General features: G+C 37.7%; 1 protein-coding gene across 1 annotated transcript in view; it reads left to right on the top strand.

Annotated features, from left to right (window-relative positions):
* The window catches only part of CPNE4 (copine 4), a 188,893-nt gene that overhangs the window by 104,784 nt on the left and 63,070 nt on the right, over nt 1-21,039 (top strand). The window lies entirely within an intron of this gene.

Raw genomic sequence — 21,039 nt, forward strand, 5'->3', positions numbered from 1 at the left:
TGGCATTCAAATCTGGTTTCAGCATGTGAGTTAAGTTGCCGTCAAAGGTTTATCTGAAGTACCAGACTGTGTTGTGGGTATTTTCAGGTAGGGATCATCTACTGCCTGCCCATTCTAGTAGTTGCAGTCTTTCTAGAGGAGTCCTGGTAATGTACACAGAAAAATTATCTTTTTTTGTTTTGGTATTAGGTGCTGTTATACTTGGGAAATAAATGCCTAACAAGGTGTTGGTTAGGCAAAGGCAAAACAGGGCATATGACACAGAATAATTCTATCTTCTGCTGAAGTTGCATGGAGAACCTCCCCAAAAGAAGTTCTGTTTACAAGGAAAAGTAGGAAAGGAAGCAAAAAAGAGCTGGAGTAAAAGTGTTGCTGAGGTAAACTGATAAGCTGCTAGGAGAGTGGGAAGCACAGGTCATATCTGTATAGAAAGCTCTTTCCGTCTTCCACCTACCTAGGGGAAATTTTCAGAAGAAGCACGTCCATTAGATATTTTTCTACCTTTCAAAAATCTGTATGTTGCAACTATATCATTGCTGTGAGTTTGTTTATTGTTTCAGCCCTGTGCAGCCCAGATTACAGGGGATGATCCCGATGAAACTGTGCATGTGCAGTTGTGAGTGGGGCACACAGCCATGGTTACCGGGGCTGTCCCATACATCGCTTTATAAGGCCTCTCTCTGTGTGTATGAAGGGCTCTTTGCAGCCTGAAGCCCCCAGACAGTACTGTTACTTTCTTTTGGTAACCACAGGAAGGTTGCCTCTTCTTGTGCGCTTCTCATGAGGTTAAAACCTGGTTCTGCCATTCTTCTCTGTTTTCTTTTATGTCCAGTTGACTTCCTCGGCTGTGTCCATTCGATCTGTTGGAGCTGTGTCGTCGCACATGAATTATGTTTGGTTTTCTGCCGAGTACTCTATTTCCATATGCTTGTAAGCCCCAGTGTACCTATGATGCTCTTAGTCCTAGTAAGGTGCACTCAGGACTTTAAAGGTCGTGTGACTTTCAGTATATTTCCACACTGAGACCTTGATAAATAGGTCCCTTTCCAATGTGAATTTTCACAGACCATGAATTTTCTACTTTTTTTTTGGTAGGTCATTGTTAACAAGGTCTTCTTGAGAGACCAGAACTTTGCTTAAATTAGTAATCTATGCAGTGCCTCTCCTGCCTTGTTGATACTATTATATAATGTGAACCTTGTTGCAATATTAATAGAAGAAGCTCCACAGCTTACAATAAAGATCTTGATATTATTCTGCATGTAAATAGATAATCACTTTATTTTAATTTTATTAATTAAAATCATTGCATGAAAAGTATTTATTAAAATAATAATCTGTTCCCCAGTGTCTGCTATGGCATTTTTGGGGGTGGAATGTTGGGTCTTCTTCAGACAGTTGTAATTTTCTGTTTCCTTCTGATTTCTTGAAAGTGTTGACTCTTTCATGCAAAATGATGGATCCTTAGGGGAAGAAATTGCTTCTTATAGGTCTGTAAATGTATTATCTGCTCCATTCTGAGTTAAGGAAAAGCAAATAGCAGTGGTTATTTTGATATTCTTTGAGTTATTGCTGCTGTGTTCTCTAGATCAATAAGTTTTCAGTGATCTTTAATACTTGACTACAGCTCTGCTTATACAGGTATATTATAAACTCTAATCCTTCAATAAACCCTCATCTGAAAATCTCTGAAAGCCACTAGTGAAAGTAACTGAGCCGAACCTTTGAAGAAGACTAAGTAAAGCTTAAAATACAAGGAATAATACATTCAGACAAATCCATTAGTGCTTTTATTCTTTCACAGTTTAGCTGTCAGAGTGTTTGAAGCACTAGTATGGAAAGATACAGTTTGCGGTCAACAGCAATAATTTCTGCAGGATTTTGAAAAGCATGTGGCTTAAAAGGCAATTCAACCAGTGTCAAATGATGATTAGATAGGCACAAACTGAAGGATTTTTTACTGTTCCATAAGAGAAGGCTCATTTATTGTTGCTGTTTTCTTTGGGCATTAAATTCCATGTAGAAAGAGACTGGCACCAAGAACAAATTACAGCACAGGCTAGACTCGCTGGTTATTTACTTGATTGGGTGATTTCAGTCATACTTGATTAACTAAGCAGTTCTGCATTTTCCCTTCAATTTACTCACCACATTAATGCCAGTGGAGCCAATCATTCTCTGCTTGCTTACCCTGGTGTTGTTGAAGAGGTATTTGCATATGGAGTCCTTCTTGTAGAAAATGTTCAAAAATAAGAAAGGGGGACTCAACCTTTACATGCCTTTAATATGAATCAAAAGATGCTTTCAAATTTCTTTTTCAGTAAGTTGTTTCCTTTTCATTAGGTTAGAGCATTTTCCTGGAATGTGTAGAATAATTGCCTCACTCTTGGAGAGTGCAGATCTTTCTTTATAGTCTGAATAATATTTATTTATTAGCCACTTCAAGGATATTATCGTGTTGTGAATTTTCAGCAAAGTTCTTATAGACCTAACTGTGCAGCTGATAATTTTGGATAATAAAAAGTTCCTTCTTGGTGGTGAAAAGAAATAAAAATAGGCTTATATATTAGGATGAGGTGTATATTTAATAAGCTAAGAGAAATATTTGTTTAAGTTCATACTGCTTCATGAGCGTAGGAGTTTTAATACAGTCTTCAGAGAGAATGATGCATTATTTTGAGGATTATTATAAAATTAAAGTAAACAACACACTGTGAAAGGCAGTTTCTGAGACCTGCTTGCATAAATACTATCAAACCTTCACTTCAAGTAAATGTTTCTTTTCCTTTCTCTTTCATATTCCCCTTGCTCTCTCTACATGAGAGAGAGAAGTGCTACCACAGGCACTTATTAAAAACTTAAGATGCCTATTTCATAAGGTCTACAGTGACTGTGGGGAATTTGCTGCAACCACTCACCCTGTTTTCTGTTTGTGTTAACCTATAATTTAGCAATTGCCTTATGATATGAGTGCCTCCTGAATTGAGTAATTGTAGCAGTGTGTTTGGAACCCTGATTTGTCTGAGCACGTCAAGGACTGACCTGATCAATCTTCATAAACTCTGTGCAGGTGGAGCGTAAGATTTAAGATCACCCTTAAAACAAACCTGATTAACTCCCTGTGTTTGTGATCTCATCTTACAGATTCCTTTCTTTTTTTTTCTCTTGCCTTTCCTTGGTTGTATTCTTGATAAAGCAGCTGAAGATTCTGGGGAAGAAAATACCATATTGCAGTTAAGATTTAGGAGAGAGAAATAGAGTCAAGAAATGAGCTTGATCCCATATTTGTTGAAGTCAAGTGAACTCATTCCGATGACTTTAATAGCCACTAGTTTGTTCTCCATTATGGGAATTGCTGGATATATAGCGAATTAACTGTCAGATGAATTAATCTAGATTTGGGTTAATTGATGTTGGTGAAGTGCTTTGAAGATGAAAGTACTCTCTAAATAACAAGTGTTGTCACAATAATTAAGGGTCCAAGTGAATTGCTCAAGGAGAGATCGTCTGATACTCAGTGGTTAAAAAGAAAAGAGCTGATATTCACATCTCCAAGGAGCTGGGCTGCTGAGAAAGGTGGCAGAGGGTGGTAGAAGGCTGAAGAGCTGGTACATTTAAATAAAATGGACAGGGTAGCAAGAGACAGGGTCTTTCTACCAACCATTGGATGACTCTGATAGACCAAATTTCAGAGTTCAGCCTGTAAAAGGAAATTTTTACTTCCAGTTCTTTACCAGAACTCCCAGTCCATGACCTTTTGTGTAGAAATGAAATTTCCCCCTGACCTTGCAAGGAGCATTCATAGTTTGAAACAAGGGCAGAGAGAACAACAAACAAACAAAAACGTTGTGTATGTTTGTCTGGATTAGGGGATCTGAGGAGTGTTTTCTCTGTTTCTCTTTCACAGATAAGAGAGGATTGCCTCCAAATAATTTGTACATTGCATTTCTTGTGAGCTTCTTTCCAGTTGCTTACTGCCTCCATGGTTCCATCCCAAGGCAAATAAATACAGGCTTCCACAGCTTTGCTACGCAAGTCATCAGTATGAGAAATGTTTTGAAGGGCTCTTTCTCATTGTCTTTGAAACTGAGTTTTAATCCCCTGAAATGAAGCAGAGGCTCATATAAGTGCTGCTGACTGTAATCCAAATCAGTGGTCTGGTTCCTTCACAGGGGAATAGCTGATAACATACTAAATCCCATCCCTGGGACCATTTAAAATGAAACAAAGCACAGCCCTGGTAATGAGGATCGATTCCATACTGGAGGGTGGGCATATAGGATGCCAATTAATTTAATGACCTCTACATTCTTCCCAATTTTCATATCTCTGTGTTGATAGTGCACTTAACATCCTTACCGACCCCAGAATTTAGTGAAGCTCTGCTTTCACTAAACCAGATCAGGATTAGGCTTAACTGTAACCTTGTAAAGCAGCTGAACGCTGTAGTGAGAAAATTTTAAGTGTTGCATATCTTAAAGAAAATCCATCATTTTCCTGCATTTGTGTCTACAGGACATTTTACTGTGTGACGTACAGCATCCGATTATATTAAAAATGGAAGTCTAACCAGTTTTTCATATTCTTTTTTTCATTTCTTTCCGATGAGATTGGAAAAAATAGGGAAGGCAATTTCTAGATAATCTCATTTCAGTCTCTTATAAAGTAACAAAGCCTCACATTGGCTAGCATATAATCAACTTACAAAGACCTTTGGTTTCTTTCCAGATGTATTTTTTACTGTGTAAATTGAAAATTAGACACTCATGGAAATTCTTTCCTTGTTGTTAAATCTTGTAATAAATATAGTCTTTGCTATGAACTACATACTTTAAACAGAAAGCTTGCCTTAAAATTCTACTCATAAATTGTATGTGATAGTTTATGCGCTAACATACTGCCACACAAAAATGGTTACATGGTGCAGATAATAAAATATGTGTATTTTAAATTGTAGTATTCTCAGGGAGCATAGCAGAGTCAACTTTTAGGCAAAATAATACATTTGTTTTAAAAAAATTAGAAGTAGTATCTTCAGGGGCCTAATTATAAATTAATGTTTGTGATGTTCAAGGCATTACTAGGGCAGAAATAGGTATTAAGTGTGTCTAAATGCAAATATTTTAGAAGATATCTTATTACACAATGGTTACATGAAAAGTGTGAACTTTGAAATATGAACTATTTCACACTGAAAATAGGTATTTAACCCTTCTGTACACAGTGATCTCACCTAACGCACATTCTGTTAAAATTTAGATCTGCATTTTTAGTTTACTAAAAACGTGTTTTCCCCCAGCTAGATGCTACACACGTTTTGTAGTGTCTGAGTACGTGTGTAATGTATATGCACCTTATATAATGAGTTATGTTTTGCAATAAAAATGCTTTATCTGCCTTACCAAATCTAAATTAATCACCCTAAATTAAGCATGGTTGACATGTGTGATGGTTCTCCCAATGATTTTGAAATTGCTTAATGGCAGTGCTCTACAGGGTTCCATGAAAAAATTGCCCTCCTTGTGATAATACCAGAAGAAACCAAGGCTCCTGGGATCAGAGATGTCAGTGTGTTTCTGCATAGTTGTTGTTCTGCTAGTGTGTTACAGCTGCTAAAGCATGCCAGGGATGTTTTGCCACAGTGTTTGTTATCACTAGCTCAGAGCTTTGAGCAGGATTCCATTTTAGGATAAAGCTTCTTTGTGACACCTTCATCCCAGTAGCCCTCAGACAAAGAGAAGTCAAGAGCTGCTTGTTCACTAGGGACAGTGGAGTTATTTTAATGCCCTGCTCGCCAAGAGCAATGCCACTGGTGTGTTCTTCAAGAAGCCTTGGAGGATGGTGTTCTCTTGGCCCCTCATCTGCTGAGTTGCTGCTGTGTAAGCCCCAGCTCTTGTGCTCTTCAGGGCCCCTCACTGACCAGCCAGCTGAGGTGCTGCAATCCTTTCTCCTTTCCATGTGGGTGTTTCCACCACGCTGTTCATAGAAGTTGTGCTCAACAGAATTGTTCAAAGCTTGGTGTATTGAGATCATTGCTGCCACAGAACACCTCAAAGGATGTGCAAGCTATTTTGAGCATAAGACTTCTCTGTGACCACAGAGATGTTTCATGTCCTGAGCATGACAGCCACTGTATCTGCTTTGCCTGAGATTAGCAAAATGATAGTGTTTCCTTTCACAAGTATACTAATCCTTCCTCTCTCGAAAAGCACATGAATTGCCCATACATGCTTGAGTGGAAGAGAAGGTAATGTTAGAAATCATTTCTACAGACTGTCAAGTCTTCTAGTTTGCTTTTAGAAGAGATGATAAAAAAAGCCTATGGCTGGCCTGTCCCATACATACACTCCAAATTGCCTTGGTCTGAAGTTACAATATAGGAACAACATCAGCAGTTCATCTCTTAGACAACTCTAGATAGCAAATGCCTAAGGTCTGTTTAGATCTACTAATCACCTCTTACATTGTTGACCATTACATTACTAGCCTAGAGTTCCTAGTGAATCTCCTCATTTATTTTATTTCTGAAAAATTTAAGGATTTGTTGATAGTAGTTTCTTTTCTATGGTAGGAAAAGATGAAGAGGTAGCTCTGAATTCATGAATGACTTGGGGGAAATGATGAGCAAGTGGTTTGATTATTTGTCCTCAGGGCACATGGACTTGAAAATCACTATGACCAGGCACAAAGGAAGTTCTCTTTTCTGTATGACACAGTTCAGTGATGGGATAGGGATATGTTGTCAAAGAATGTTGGGAGGCCAAAATCTGTCAATATGCTAAAAATCTGAGTAGACAAATTCATGAATGGTTATTGCATTCTGCCTGGCTTTTAACAGCATCTATTAGATGCTTCTCCAGCTTCATGAGAAAGCAAGGTTGTTCACTGCCAATAACTGTGAAAACGTGGTGAAGTAAAGAGGAATATCCCTTCCTCTAGGTGTTCACTAGCATCTGACAGAAAGATGATACTGAGATGATACTGGTACCATGTACTTTTATTATTTTCTTATGAATGAATGCTTGGAGCATTCATAAGAATGATGAATGCTTGGAGCTTTCAAAATGAAATTTAAACTTCATTTTTCATTGATTTTCATGTGAAAAACCTCTAAATAGTTAGGGCTTCATTATCTGAGAAACTGTGCATATTCATAACAAGGTGGTGTGCATACTGCTGGTAGGTCATGCCACAAGGCTTTTTTTCTGCTCCAGTAAAATTTTATAAAAAGGTGAATGCATTATTTAGAGCTGAAGTGTGTCTAGTTTGCTGTGTATAAACACATAGATAAGCCAGATAAGCCAGTCTAGTCCTTTACTATTCGGTGGCAGCAGCAGTAGAGCATAGGGAATTCTGTGTATGCTTTCAAATACTCATCCTGATTCAAATACTGACCCTGGTTACAGATGCACAATCCTCTGCTGCCTTCCTTTCTTGTACATATCAGCTTATACATTTTTCATAAAAATACTGGCCTTCAACAGAATCCCTGTTTGATATCAGCTACTTCTGTTTTTTTAATGAATCCATTTCTAGTTGCAAGCAAAACATCTGAGAGTCTGGTGACTAGATGTCTGGAAAGGTTTATTTTTACAGGCTAATTGAGAAGTAGGCTACTCACGTTAGGGAGATGCAATTGTTCTCTTAGACAGACAACAGTGTTTCAGACCCTTGCACTTCAAAATATTTGAAAAAATGCTTTATTAGAGTCGTACCAAAAATGAGTTTTTGACCAGGATAAAATATGGGAGTAAAAAAATTGCCAATTTTCAGATTTTAAGAGTATTTTCTTCATAATACCACAAGTATTATTCATGAATAATACGGAACTGGGTCGGGGTCCTTGCTTCAGATTGATGATAAATATTATTAATAAATGAATTCTGTTGATCCAAGCAATGCTGAAAGTTATCACACAAATGTTTCATGATACTGCCACTAAGAAAGAAACCAGATTATCTGACAGAGATATGTTAGGAAGGTCTTTTGTGGGGAAGGTGTGTCCTTCCTCCCTAGGTGGCTGCTCCCCACCAGTTTGAGCTGTCTGAGAAGAGTCAGGATCCCATCATGGGGGACTTCACCTTGTGGTTGTCTTGGGCATGATAATAAATCCTATATGCTTTCCAGCTTTCTCCTGAGTGTGGGATCCCTGTGCTACAGTTCATATCTCCTCCATTCCTTGCCCCTCTCTGGGAGCCTTGCATGCTCCAGCTCTGACACTTACCAGAGGCTGGCTGAGGTGGGGGAAGCAGAAGCATGACTTGGCTCGAGCCATTCCTCATGCCATTCTGGGTAGGAGGAATTCATGCAGGTTAAAGCTTCCCAGCTCTGGAGAGGGCAGAGGTGAAGCAGAGCGGGTGTGCCAGAGCTGAGCAGCAGAAGGTGCCACATGTGGTTAGAACTGAGGCTGTGGGAAGCATCCGTCCCCAGTGTCGCAGTGGACATTTGAAACTGTGAGTCTGCTGCAGTGTCGTGTCCTGCCCCTGAAACCTTGTCTCCTGCTACACTGAGGCTGTGTTAGGAGTGTGAGATAATGGCATTGCTCATCAGAATGCAGTGTGTGCTTCTCCAAGCAGACTGATGAATATGCAAAACTTGCACAAAATAATTAAAAATCACTAACTCATACTCATAATCATCTCATGCACATTTTAAAATTTAGAATTGTGATTTTAGTGGCCTAAATTTGTTTGTTCACAGCTCTTGAACCCTTAATCTCCTTAAGAGCTTTAAATCCTCTATACTACATAGCTCTAAGGTGACCTGCAAAAGTAAAACACAGGATCCTGGTAAGGTAATGTTCACTGCATGCTCTCCTGGTCTGGCTTGCTCCCATTTTCCTGGCTTTTCAGGGCATTAAGCATGTACTTGTAAAGTTGTTGACATTTGAGTTCTTTCCTTTGATCTTTAATGATACAGAAATAAGAGCCTGATCTGTCTTCTATACAGCTTCTTGTGCTGATTCCTTTGGCTGTTGATTTCCTTCATTCCTACAGAAGGCAGCACATCATTCTGATCACCACTTTGTAGCTGTCGCTGCCCTGTGCCCAGGGACAGGCTTGCCACCAAATTTAAGATCAAGATTAGTTGCAGGTAGGATATTCAGAGGAGCTTAGGAGATAAAAGCAAAGTTAAGGGAAAAGAAATAAGCCAAAGAAGGATACTCATTTGTCAGTCTTGTATAGAGTAGCATTCCTTCATAGGCAAAAAGCTGAGTTTTTTTGTAAAAGCAAGTGTTTTCTCTACAGGATATTACTTTTAAGCACTCTCTCATCTTAAAAGGCATGCAGAGGTTTGCCTGTGTTTTCGGTTTGGTTTGGTTAGAGTTTTTTTGTTTGTTTGTTTGTATAATTTAATTTTTTAATATTTCTGTTTCAAAGAGTACAGCATCAGCGGAGACCGATACTGGAGTCAGTTCTGCTTCTGGTATTTTGGATGTCAGATATATATCCCCCAACTGCTGACGCAGGGATCCTTCACAACCCCAAACTCTACAGATTCCAGTGAATTCTGCAAAATGTAGCCATATTTTTAATACTGGAAGCTTCCCTTATTTGTTTTCCAGGACTAAGAAAAATGAAAAGATGCACTTTTTGTAAGGACTATTCCATAAACTGTTGCCAGGAAAGACCTCCTTCCTTCACTTTTCTTATTTATCTGTCCATCAATTTATGCTGTTCCTGGGATATCTATTGCTACAATATCTCAGTATTGCACAAGTTTTACTTGTCAAAAACCATCAGAACTACTGATAATTTTTCAAAAATATTGCCCTGCATCTTTTAGGAAAGTTTCCACAAAATCCAGTGATGCCAGGATCCCTCTGTGAGATTTAGATCTATGTGCTTCCACTTGCTATCATGGAGAAAGAGAAGCATCTGTGTAAGTCTGCAATAAGAGGCCTACAACAACAATCCCACAAGAGCACTTAGTGAACAGTCTATCTATGCCAACATAATGCTGTGCTGAAGGAAAGCCACAGGATAACAGCAGATTTTTCACCCATCCTTTTTTCAGATCCTTTTTTCACCCATCCCTCTGCTCATACTGTCTTAATGCTGAAGATACCTCTTGCAAAACAGGCATAAATACAAAGGGCTAAAGTTGGTCAGGATTTTCATCTCAACTTTTTTCCCCAAAGCATGCTACTTGGTTCACATGAAACAATTTGAATCTATCACAGTTTTACCAGACTATTAATCAAAAGAAGTGCCCCCAAAAGTAAATGTCTGTATTTTTTGCTGCTCATGACAGTGTTTCATAGATAAATTTTCTTCTCTTGCTTTAAATTTAAAACTAGAATTAAAGCCCATTACTCTTTTAAAAATAATAATAATAATAATAATATTCTCTTTTTTGTAATTGGTTTGGATCAAACAGAGCAATTTGCTGAAATATATTTTTCAACCTTCAGTAAAGACATCATTTCCCAGGAGACTGGATGGTGGTGGGCTCAGGGTTACATTCCTGGGGAACAGGTAGTAGGAATTCAGCATCTTTGCTGTTCAGGTGCTTGATCCAAGCCCCCTTATGGTTTGCTGAAAACCATATTTTGGAGGAATACATTTCATATAAGTAAGATCTGCACCTCCCAGCTGTCACGTACGAAAAGAGGCCGTTGATTAATCATTTTAATTTTCTACCTGGTATAGTTTGTAACTGATGTATCTTGATTATATTCTGGGATTCTTAAATTACCTTGTAAATTTGGAATATTACTCAAGATGTTACACGGTCATTGGCTTTGTGATAAAACACTGTTTTCATCTAGGGGAGAGTGTTACTAAAATGAATGTTACAGCACTACAAGGAGCAGCTGCATGTTCCATTTATCTTCTTTTCTTGCAATGGAGAAATAAAACCATATTTAAGCATGAATGATTTTATTCAATGAACATGAACAGACTGGTATATTGAAATTAATTGTGCTTGGAGTTTATAACAATGACTTAATAGATTACTTCTTTTATACTCTTTTACACTTTGATTTTCCAAAGGCTAAACAAGCTTCCTAAAGCTTCTCCTCCTTGAAAATAAATTTTTCATGTGATATTGCCATGCTCATAATAATTCCTTAGTGCCTTTTCCTGTTCTAGACCTGAGTGATTTTATCTATAAAAAAGATGTAGTAATTGCGGGAAAAAAAATAAAACAACAAACTATCAACTTATTTTCTCTCCTTCCTCTCTGCCCCAATTAAAAAAACATGTTTTTAATTAAAATAGTCACTATCTTTCTTTCATAACCTTTCTTTCTAGCTTATGACCCATGTCCAGTGCATTGCAATTAATGAAAAGTTGTTCTCATTGACCATGCTAATCTTAAGCATCTTAGAGATGGACATTTGTTTCAGAACTCAGGAGTGTTTCTGGTTAAGCCTTGGTTTGGGGTTTTTTAAAACAGAAAATGTGCAAAGTCCTCTCACTCTGAACACAGCATTCAAACATCAGGCAGTTTCCTTGCTCATACTTTCAAGTTGTTTTCTGCTAAACCAAAATTAGTTTACAGCTTTATTTTTGATTTTTAGCCCACCTTTTCCTCTGCTCTCCGTACTTAACTCACAGAGACAGAAATAGCAACTTTTCAGCGAGACTCCCTTTTTCAAGTTGGTTTTCTTTTTGAGAGATCATGTGAATCTCCTTTTCCTTTGGAGTTTCCATTGCTGCATAGTGGTTTCCAAAAAGGGGTTAATTGTTTCATACATTTCTCAGTTGTTGACAATGGCTATCATATCTCAGTTAATGAAAGATAAGTGAAGCCCAATCTGTCAAAAAATACTTGACTTTAATAACTATATCTGACCTTATTCCTACATTACTTTGAATTATGTATCAAACCAGCTTTAAAGCAAATATGTGTCTGAGCATCACTCATTTACTGTTCTATTTCCACTGATAACTGAAGAAGGACAATCACATATCCAGAAAGGATAATATATTGTAATATTCAGGAATGATACCTTAACTTTTTCCTATCCATTTCTGTTTCAGTTCTGACATCATGGTTACCCAACATGATATTGGCACTTCTAAAGCATATTTTTTCCTCTGGATTTTATTAACACTGCGTTTACTTCCAAATCCCCTTCAGAATTCCTTAGATATTTTATCTACTGTATTAATAGCATGAATAAAGCACATCAGGGTAGTGACTTAAACCGTGGGAAGGTTTTCTGAGCTGGGATGAAATTGCCTTTTCTTCAAGCCTGGGTTTGTACTGAGTCTTTGGATTACAGACCTTCCGAAGTCTTAGGAGTCCCCCCCTGGAAAAATGAGAGTAATTATGTGGTCTTCTGCTACTGTTTTGGATCTAGATACCTATGAATGTATACAAAACTGTAGAACAATTTAGCCTGGAAGGGACCTTAATATTTTGAATTCAAAAGACCTTTTTAATAATATTTCTCTTAGATGAATATGTAGAACTAGAGAATGAATATGAAAGAAGTTGTTATCTTCAAGCCCTGTCCCTAAACTGGAAGTAAGCCTAAACCATGTGACTTTAAGTCTGATTCAAGTGCTTTTAACTGAAATTCACTGGAGATTTTTGCTAGGACTTTTAAAAAGTACCAATTATTTTTATGTACCTAACCCGAGGCAGTGTAGGAAGATTCGATTTTTCAAAGGGGTTCGTTCTCAGTACTTTTCTCTGAAAAATCTCTTGAAGAGTCTTAACTGGAGGAATCAATAGCTCAAGTCTCCAATGAAAATTTTTGTTTTGTGAAGCTATTTCTGTATCTCAACTTCATTATTTTGTCTAGATACACATCTAGGCCCCCTCTGAACTCAGTTGTCTGTTAAATTGACTGACTTGTTAAATTTTACAGAACAGAGGCAGAGATCATGTTTTCGGGTAGGGCCCAGTTAATTGCCATGTTTGATGAACTCCTGTGGTATTTTTCAGTTCTTCTGAAAGACAGGATCTTCTAAAACAGTGAAGAGCACATCACTAAAAGAGAGTTATGCTAATTGCATTCGATTTTGTAACTCTTGCTGGTATGTCATGGTAATAAATAACCATGTTTATGTAAGTGAATGGAAGATTATAGTTATAACCACTGGAAGAAGCTATTCCTCTTCTTTCCTGCTTTCTTATGCATTCATTAAATGTATTTCTTTATTTCACAGTTTCAATATGCGGAACTAACAAATCTTCTCATAACACATTTACTTAATAGGTTTAATATTGAGCATTTATTCAGAGCATTTCTTTGAAAGATTTTGAAACACCCTAAAATGAATTATGTTATGTACTTGTGATGTTGGAGCTGATTAATAACAATACGTCCACCCTGGAGAGAACTAGAGAAAGCAAAGCCTAGACCCTGCCATTGTCTCAGGTAACACTGCAAAGCACCATTGTCCAAAATAATGAATCAGATCTCAGCAGGTTACAGAACTAAAACAAATGCATAACATTTTTAAATACTATTGCTTACCTTCTGATCAGGTTTTGAAACTATTTCTTATATACAAAGACTCATTTTTATATGTCAGTTGCGATATAGTCACAGAACTCCAGGAGGTCAAGTTTAAAAATGTTTCAATACTTGGGACAAGTTGCAGCACACTTCTGGTTTAATGCAGGGACACCATCACTCAGGCTACATAGCCAAGAAGTTCTGCACCTTAAATCCATATTTTTCCTAGTCCCAGTGGATGGGAAGAGTGATAAGGTGTACAGAAATAGCTTGACTGAGATTTCATCAGTGGTAGAACCAGGGCTCATTGCCACTCGTGCCTGACACTCATGATGGCTGCTAAGCATCAATAGATGTTTTCCATAGATGAAGAGAATTCTACCAGGAGAGATTGATTTAATTGAATCTGAAAATTAGTGGAAAAGCACCTACTTTGACAAAAATTTTCCTTGAGAAATATTTTAAGCAGGATGGGAAATTCTGGTTGAAATAGCAGAGAGAAAGAAAGAGAGGAAGCAATTAGCACTGCAAGAGTCCCCAACCCAGAACAGCTGGCTGAGATGTGGAGAAGCCATTTGAATACAAGTTATTCACTTACTGACTAATTGCAAGCTGACTTTTCTGTTGAAGCAGATCCACATTGTATAATTAAAATGGGGAGAGTGAACAAGGGAAAGGCTGATGCCATCATATGATATTTAAATGTTTCTCTCTGATGTGGGAAACTCAGGTTCAAAACCTTGCCTTAATAAATATTTAAAGGTTTATGCAAAGCAAAGCAGCTTCAACAGAGAAGAACAAGAGAGAAGCACAGAGTAGAAGCCTGGAATAGTTTCCATAGCAGTGCATAAAGCCCATGCCTAAAAAAGCAGAGAAAATGATGGAGCAAGAAGTCAAAACGAAAAAGGCTCTTACCTATAGGCCAGAAACACTATCTTCTATTCCTTCCCTCCATCCCTAAAAGAATTATGTACAGTCCTGAGTTTGTCCTGATACAGAAGGAGGGAGTCTTCTGAAATCCTGAAAAACCGCTAGGGAGAGGACAACATTTTTCCCATGTTCTCATTAGAAAAGGGTTTCTTATTTACTAGGACAGGTGTAGCAGGCAGGATATTAGAGATATGCAGGATATCCAGGCTGTTGTCTGAGGACAGGAATTAGAATTATAGCATGAGGAGCCAACAAGTCTTAATAAAAATTAATCCCTTTAAGAGGAGCAGGTCTTGCTTGGAGCCCTCTTCATTAACATATCTGGAAAAAGTACTTAGGCAGCCTGATTGTTACTTTGTTTTAACAGATGAGTGAAACAAATCCACAGAAGTTAACTCCTGGCCCAAAATTAATCTAGGAGTTCCAGACAATGGATGTTGTGCTTAGGTACATACAGGTCATTTTCAGAATATGAGGTATTTTGTACATATATTTCCCGACCAAATGCAGCAGTATGATGATGAGAATTTAATGATGTATAATAAGTTGACATCTCTCTTTAAATGTCACCGAATGCAAGCTTGCACTTGCACAGTGCAATACTAAAATGAAATTATGACTTCAAAAATGAGCAAATACACTTTCAAGTCCGAGATCTGTTTTCAGTAATTTGAATCTCCATTAAGGACCATGCCAGCTCTTTATACACTATTGGAATTAAGCCTAACACTACTCTGTGAGCAGTCAGAAAGCAAAGTGTATGACAGATATTGAAGAAAATTCTGTCCTGTATGATGTTAGATTTTCTGGAATACAGATTTCTCTGAGCCTTGAGTACTCTCGGGCCTATTAATATTAAATGTTATTTACCTATTTCTCTTTGTATTTCCCGAGAGATTCTACCCTTGATTTCATCTTTCCACTTGTGAATCCCCACCAACTACTCAGTCTCACCTTAGAATCTTGACTGTTAACTGACTAACTGCTAAGCAAAAATATTTTTTCTGAATCCAAAGGTGGTCTACCAGGGATAGTTTATGTGGCTTTGGAATAATTGATCAAACTGGTTGGTGGAAGCTAGCTTACAGGGAGATTGACAGCTATTACTGACTTAAAAACTCTTCCCCACGGTACTGCAGAAAGACAATGAATCGAATTGCTGACATGCTGGTGCACACCTAGTGGAAATGAATGCTTTTGTGGGCTGTACACCTTGCATGCTGATCTCCTTGCCAGCAAGAGGTACCTCTTTTGAGTGCTCAGCAGAAGTCTCCTGGGAATCAGTGTCTTTGTACACATCAGAGTCATCACAAATTGGAAATACTTCTGTGTATGCATGTGAAAGGCAGAGAGAAGTCTGTGCTGACTGCAGAGCTTCAAAGGTTGGAGTGCTATGTTTGGTGATTTCGATTTAGCCACAGTTGTAATGTATTTTTCACATATGTTATAGCACAAAATAAGGTAAGTGGTGTTACAAGTTCCTTCTCTTTCCAAGTAGCTCTGTGAAGCCAGTCTCCAGCTTCCTGCCAGATCCACCAGAAACTTCTTGTTATCTGTACATAGGCTAGAGTCAGCTTTTAGGAGGATGGGATTTGTGTACCAGATGGGTTTCTGGTACACTGCTTACTCCTTTTGTAAAACATGAATATAGAATTTACACAATTTCACCAGGAGCAGGTAAGCAACATTTTCATTTCAGTAACATTCCTGAAAATATCACAGATTTATTTTTTCATCATTATATCTGCTCTTCATTTCATCCAATGCATAGCAGAATTAACTGCAGTGTGGCATCTGCTTTACTCCTGACCAGCTGCTTTAAAAATAGAGTTCTCACACTATTATGCTTGCAGTTTGGGTTTTTTTCCTCAGGTGTTCCTTCTGAGGGCCCCATCCAAAGGCCAGTGAAGGTCAATGGGACATTCTTAGCCGGTGTAAATTATACAGCTCCATTTACTTCAGCTAATGTTGACAGTTTGCATCAGATGATACCTCCCAGTCTTTACCTTAGAGAGAATTGTTTTTCCTATATATATATATATATATAAGACTAGTATTAGATGGCATACTTTATATTCATAGAGTATGTCACTAATTAGGTTAGACTACTCTGTTCTGCCTGTCTCAGGAATAATGTTGTTTCATTTCATAATGACATAATGGTGCCACCTGCAGTCCACAGCCTTATACAAGTGGTTTCAGATAATGCGGCTCACAGTAATAAAGCACTGAACACACAAACAGGAAGGATAACAATAATCAGTTATTTGTAGAAGGCACTGCATTTTAAGAAGAGATGCTTTATTTCTGCTACCATAATAAGACCTTAAACTTCTCACTATTTTCCTTGAAAATGTAGTCACTGAAACCAAAATATTTGCCCTGGTGACTTGTCAGAGGCATCCAATAAAGCTCAGTACAGTATTCTCTGTAGCTCTTTTTGATACCAAGTGCTCTGGAACCTGCTAAGACACTTCATTGCAAATGTGAGTCCCTGTGCACGTATCACCAATAAAGAAAGCTCATATCCTGTAAACTCTGTTTGAACCTGAGAGATATTTTTCTTTTTATTAGCAGTGTAATATCAGAATTATTAACTGATTAATGTAGTTCTTTTGCGTCTTTCTGATCAATTTGGTTTTCTCTTCTCCTGTTTTATAGGGAAACCTATTTCCTAGTGCTGAAGGATGCCCAACTACCAAATATTCTGCTATGAATTCTTTATTATTATTACTTTTAATATGTGGATTTTGACATGTTTTTCAGAGATTTTTCTTCCACCTCCTTCTCACACTTGTTAAAAATACAGTACATTTGTGCTTTACCTAAATAAAATGCAAATAAGAAGTGGCAACCTGTACAGAGACAATGTGCAAACATACCACGCTGGTATGGGAAACTGGGAAAAGAGACATGATGATAAAATAGGGAAAATATTAGAAAATCCTGTTAGTTACAGTTGCAGTTATTTCATAGGATGAACTAAGGTATTTATGACTTGGATCATTTTTTCAATTACTCTTCTTTGTGGGTAGTCTTCAGAGACTACCTGCAGATCAGATGGAATAACCACGTCTTTCCACCTGAATATTCTGCTGTGTATAGGGTCTCTTTTTCACTGATATGTTATGGTTGTTTAATGGCATATTGATACAGGCACATGTTTTGCTCTACTTCCTTTAATAGTAGTGAGATAAATTACCCACATTAGTAGGAAATAGGGTTTATAATTCCATTGAATTAAATGTTTGATTCTCCTTCTTCTTCCATTGGTAATTATTTTAATGACAGCTTCGTAATTCACCTTGCAGACTAATGAAAGAATGTCCGCACCTACATGATTTTCCTGAATGCAAAGGAAATTGTACATTAATCTGACATAATGTTAACATTAGGGAATGAATTGCCAGCTCAGTTTTAATCAGACCTCTTTTTATTCACATTCAGTTATTTTTGGTATAATTTTGTAATTTATGCAATCTAAGTACGTGATTGCATATTCAGAGAAGATACTTAGATTTCTGAGCAGTGTTACTTCCTACCACTTATTTGGAGTACAAACACAGACATTAGCTATTGAAAGTCTGGGTTTAGAGTACCAGCTCCATTCTTTATGGAAGTTCTTGTTTTTCCAAAATGCTACATTTCTTGGCATTCTCAAAACACAGGAGCCCTCTTCTAAACCCAGTGAAAACAGGCATTACTGCTTTTTTCCAAAACTGTTTGCTAGGTTTACATGCTATAAAATAGTCCTGTATGGTAACCCTACTATTTTTCCTGTTTTCTTCAGTCTGGCGTGTGTTAGGGGATAGTTGTAACCTGAGAGCAAGCATACTGAAATGTATGGGGTTTATCTTTACAGGAATTTCTCATGGAATCAGACATTTTCTTTCATTTATTCTCATTGGTCCTGTACACCCTCTGAACTGATTTGAAGCGCAGAGGAGGAAACTTAATATGGGTGGATATGTACAGATGTTTTCATTTTATCCTATGCTGTTGTGCCATGGAACTATAAGTATTTTAAGTTGCTCTTCACAACTTAGTCTTCTTCAATAACAAAAAGGAGCTAGACCTAGATTTTCTTCAGCTGCTGAGAGATGATGGTGGCACGATAAGCAGTGAAGATCTTAGTTGCTTTCTACACAGTAATTGCGAAGTCTTGCAGGCTTCATGCACTGCTGTTGGGCAGCCGATTCTGGAGGTGACTCTGGCATCTTCTCAGGAGCTGGCATAAACACTCTGCGACACTTCAGGGCAGGAAGCAGCAAATAACTCTGTGCCAGCCTGAACTGCAGGGGTTGTTGAGATGGCAGAAATTTAATTGCTTGTGCTGGAATCAGGCCAGGAAACAGGGTCAGCTCTCTTGTCCTTTGAAAAAATATTCTGGCACATCAGAGATGCAGCAGCAGCACTTGGAGTTGCAGCAGAAAATTTTTGCAGCAAGCTTCGATCTCATCCTGTACATAGAGGGTTGTCCCTGTACTGAAAAGCCCACCCTGTCACCCTGTTAGCTAAGGATTCACCCAAATAAAGTCAGTGTCTGTCTTCACTAATATCTTTTGCCAAAATCTTGTCTCTTTGGGCTAGGATGAAGGTATATCTCTGCTACCTCGTTCAGATGCCACTGATGATAGCCATGTGTCAGTTTCTTTGTTGGCTTATTTGGAAGAAAACAAAGGTTGTTGGATACAGGATCGTTTTCAAAACTGCCAAATATCTGTTAGAAATCCAATAATTCAACAGTAAAAGAGAAATCCCAAAGATAAACTTGACATTAAACAACATCACCTCTTATTGTCACTGGAAAACATGCCAAGAAACAGAATTTGAATGGGTGTTTCCTTCCTGAAAATCTTAATGTTGGGCTTCCTATCGCTGATTCTGGGCATTTTGGTCTCTTAATTTTGCTGTGTTGTGAATATGTCAGAATTTTTTTGAGGTTATTTAGTACCAAACCTCGAACCTTCACTTAAGTCACAGCATATTGTTCTTGAGTGAGAAACAGGATAAGCAGAGAAACTCTTCAAAATAAATATATAATTTCACAAAAATCATCATCTATTTGTAGATGGTTCAGAAGAGGAAGGGAGACAAAATTAATCAAATTAATTACTGTTTGCACATGCTTTGCTTTGTATATTTGGCAAAAGAAAATCACAATAGTGATTTAAGGCAACTACTTTCTGGAGCATTCTGTGTGCAGCAGACTATTTGTGTCTTAGTAATATTGTTGCGCTCACAGAAAGCTATCAGATTCCTTCTTTTAGTTCCAGTGTATGTAGCTGAGTTTCCTTATGAGCCAGGGCTCATAAGGAATCATGTTTCTTTGATAAAAAGCAGGGAAGGACTCATATAAAGCAAGATCAATATACTATTTTAATTGTCGATTTGGATTACATATATATTATATAATATGCGTATACTATATATACACCATATTTGATAAATTAATTCTATATACTTTCATTAATATAGAATTATAATATGTTACATTATAATATATATGTGTATTTCACTGTGTTTCATCCTCTTCATAGGGGAAGAATCTCGCCTCCCTAGATGCTACAGCAAAGCACTCAATTACCTCATTAGGCTTAAGCTTTCATCTAATTTCTAGATTATTTCACCTATGTGGAAACCTCAGTGGTTCTATTTTCCGCAGCAAATTTTCTGCCACTGTTTTTCTCCTTCCTTCCATGCCTCTGTCTTTATAAAATATTTTTACGGAAGAGACTGTTGTATTCATATATGGCCACACCTTCAGGTTTGCCAATCATCTAGGAGAACCAGGATGCCAAGCACGTCGGGTTTTCAGCCTGTTTCTTCCTGAGATGTTGGAAACAAGCCTGATTGGCAAATGCAAGAGCTCCCTGCTCCTGTGCCAGCTTTCCCAGGGAGCTCACCCTCAGGTTCCCACCCCACCATACAACATGCTTGTTTATACAAAGTGTCACATCCATCATTATTGAAAGAGATAAACCCGGAAAATATAGAGCAGCTACTAAAAACTCATAGTTATGGAGAGCACTTATTAAACACTTGAATGGATACAAGGGGAATACAAACAGGAAAAGGAAGTCTGCATAGATTTAAACAGGTATTCTAAAGTATTCTGTTAAAGTGTTATTTTCTACTCAGTACAAGAACAAAAATCAGAAACCAGGTTATTGTATGTGTACAAAAAACCCACAAAGATCTGAGCAGTTACATAAAAAAGATGGCTTTTGTCAAGTGTTGGCATTTCAGAGTTTTAGCAGGTTCATGCGCTCCCAAGAAACAGGAAAATATCCGCTGTTTAGCTGATACATAATCTTTTTTGGAAGATCCAGACACCATGTCATGATCTTAATTTAACTCTTCACTGGAATTCTTCAATAATATTTTGCCTCGGGTGCTTGTGGCATTGCAGGGATTTAGGTTCTTCATGGAGATGCTTTCAGTGTCTGTACAGGAGACGAATTCAACACTAAACACAGCAGAGGAAATAAAATAAAACTCTTAAAAACAGTGCTGAAAAAGGCTGGTGGTTTTGTTTCTAATTATGTGCTCTGTGCACTAATTGAGAGAAGATATATGGAGGGCTCACCTTGAAGCAGCAGTGCATTTGTGTGAAAGCACTAACTGAAGCTGAGAATATGAGAAGAACAAACAAAAAATTAACAAAAAAACCCAACAAAACACCCACC

This window comes from Corvus brachyrhynchos, unplaced genomic scaffold (genome assembly GCF_000691975.1).
Source record: "Corvus brachyrhynchos isolate BGI_N302 unplaced genomic scaffold, ASM69197v1 scaffold94, whole genome shotgun sequence".
Taxonomy (NCBI): Eukaryota; Metazoa; Chordata; class Aves; order Passeriformes; family Corvidae; genus Corvus; species Corvus brachyrhynchos.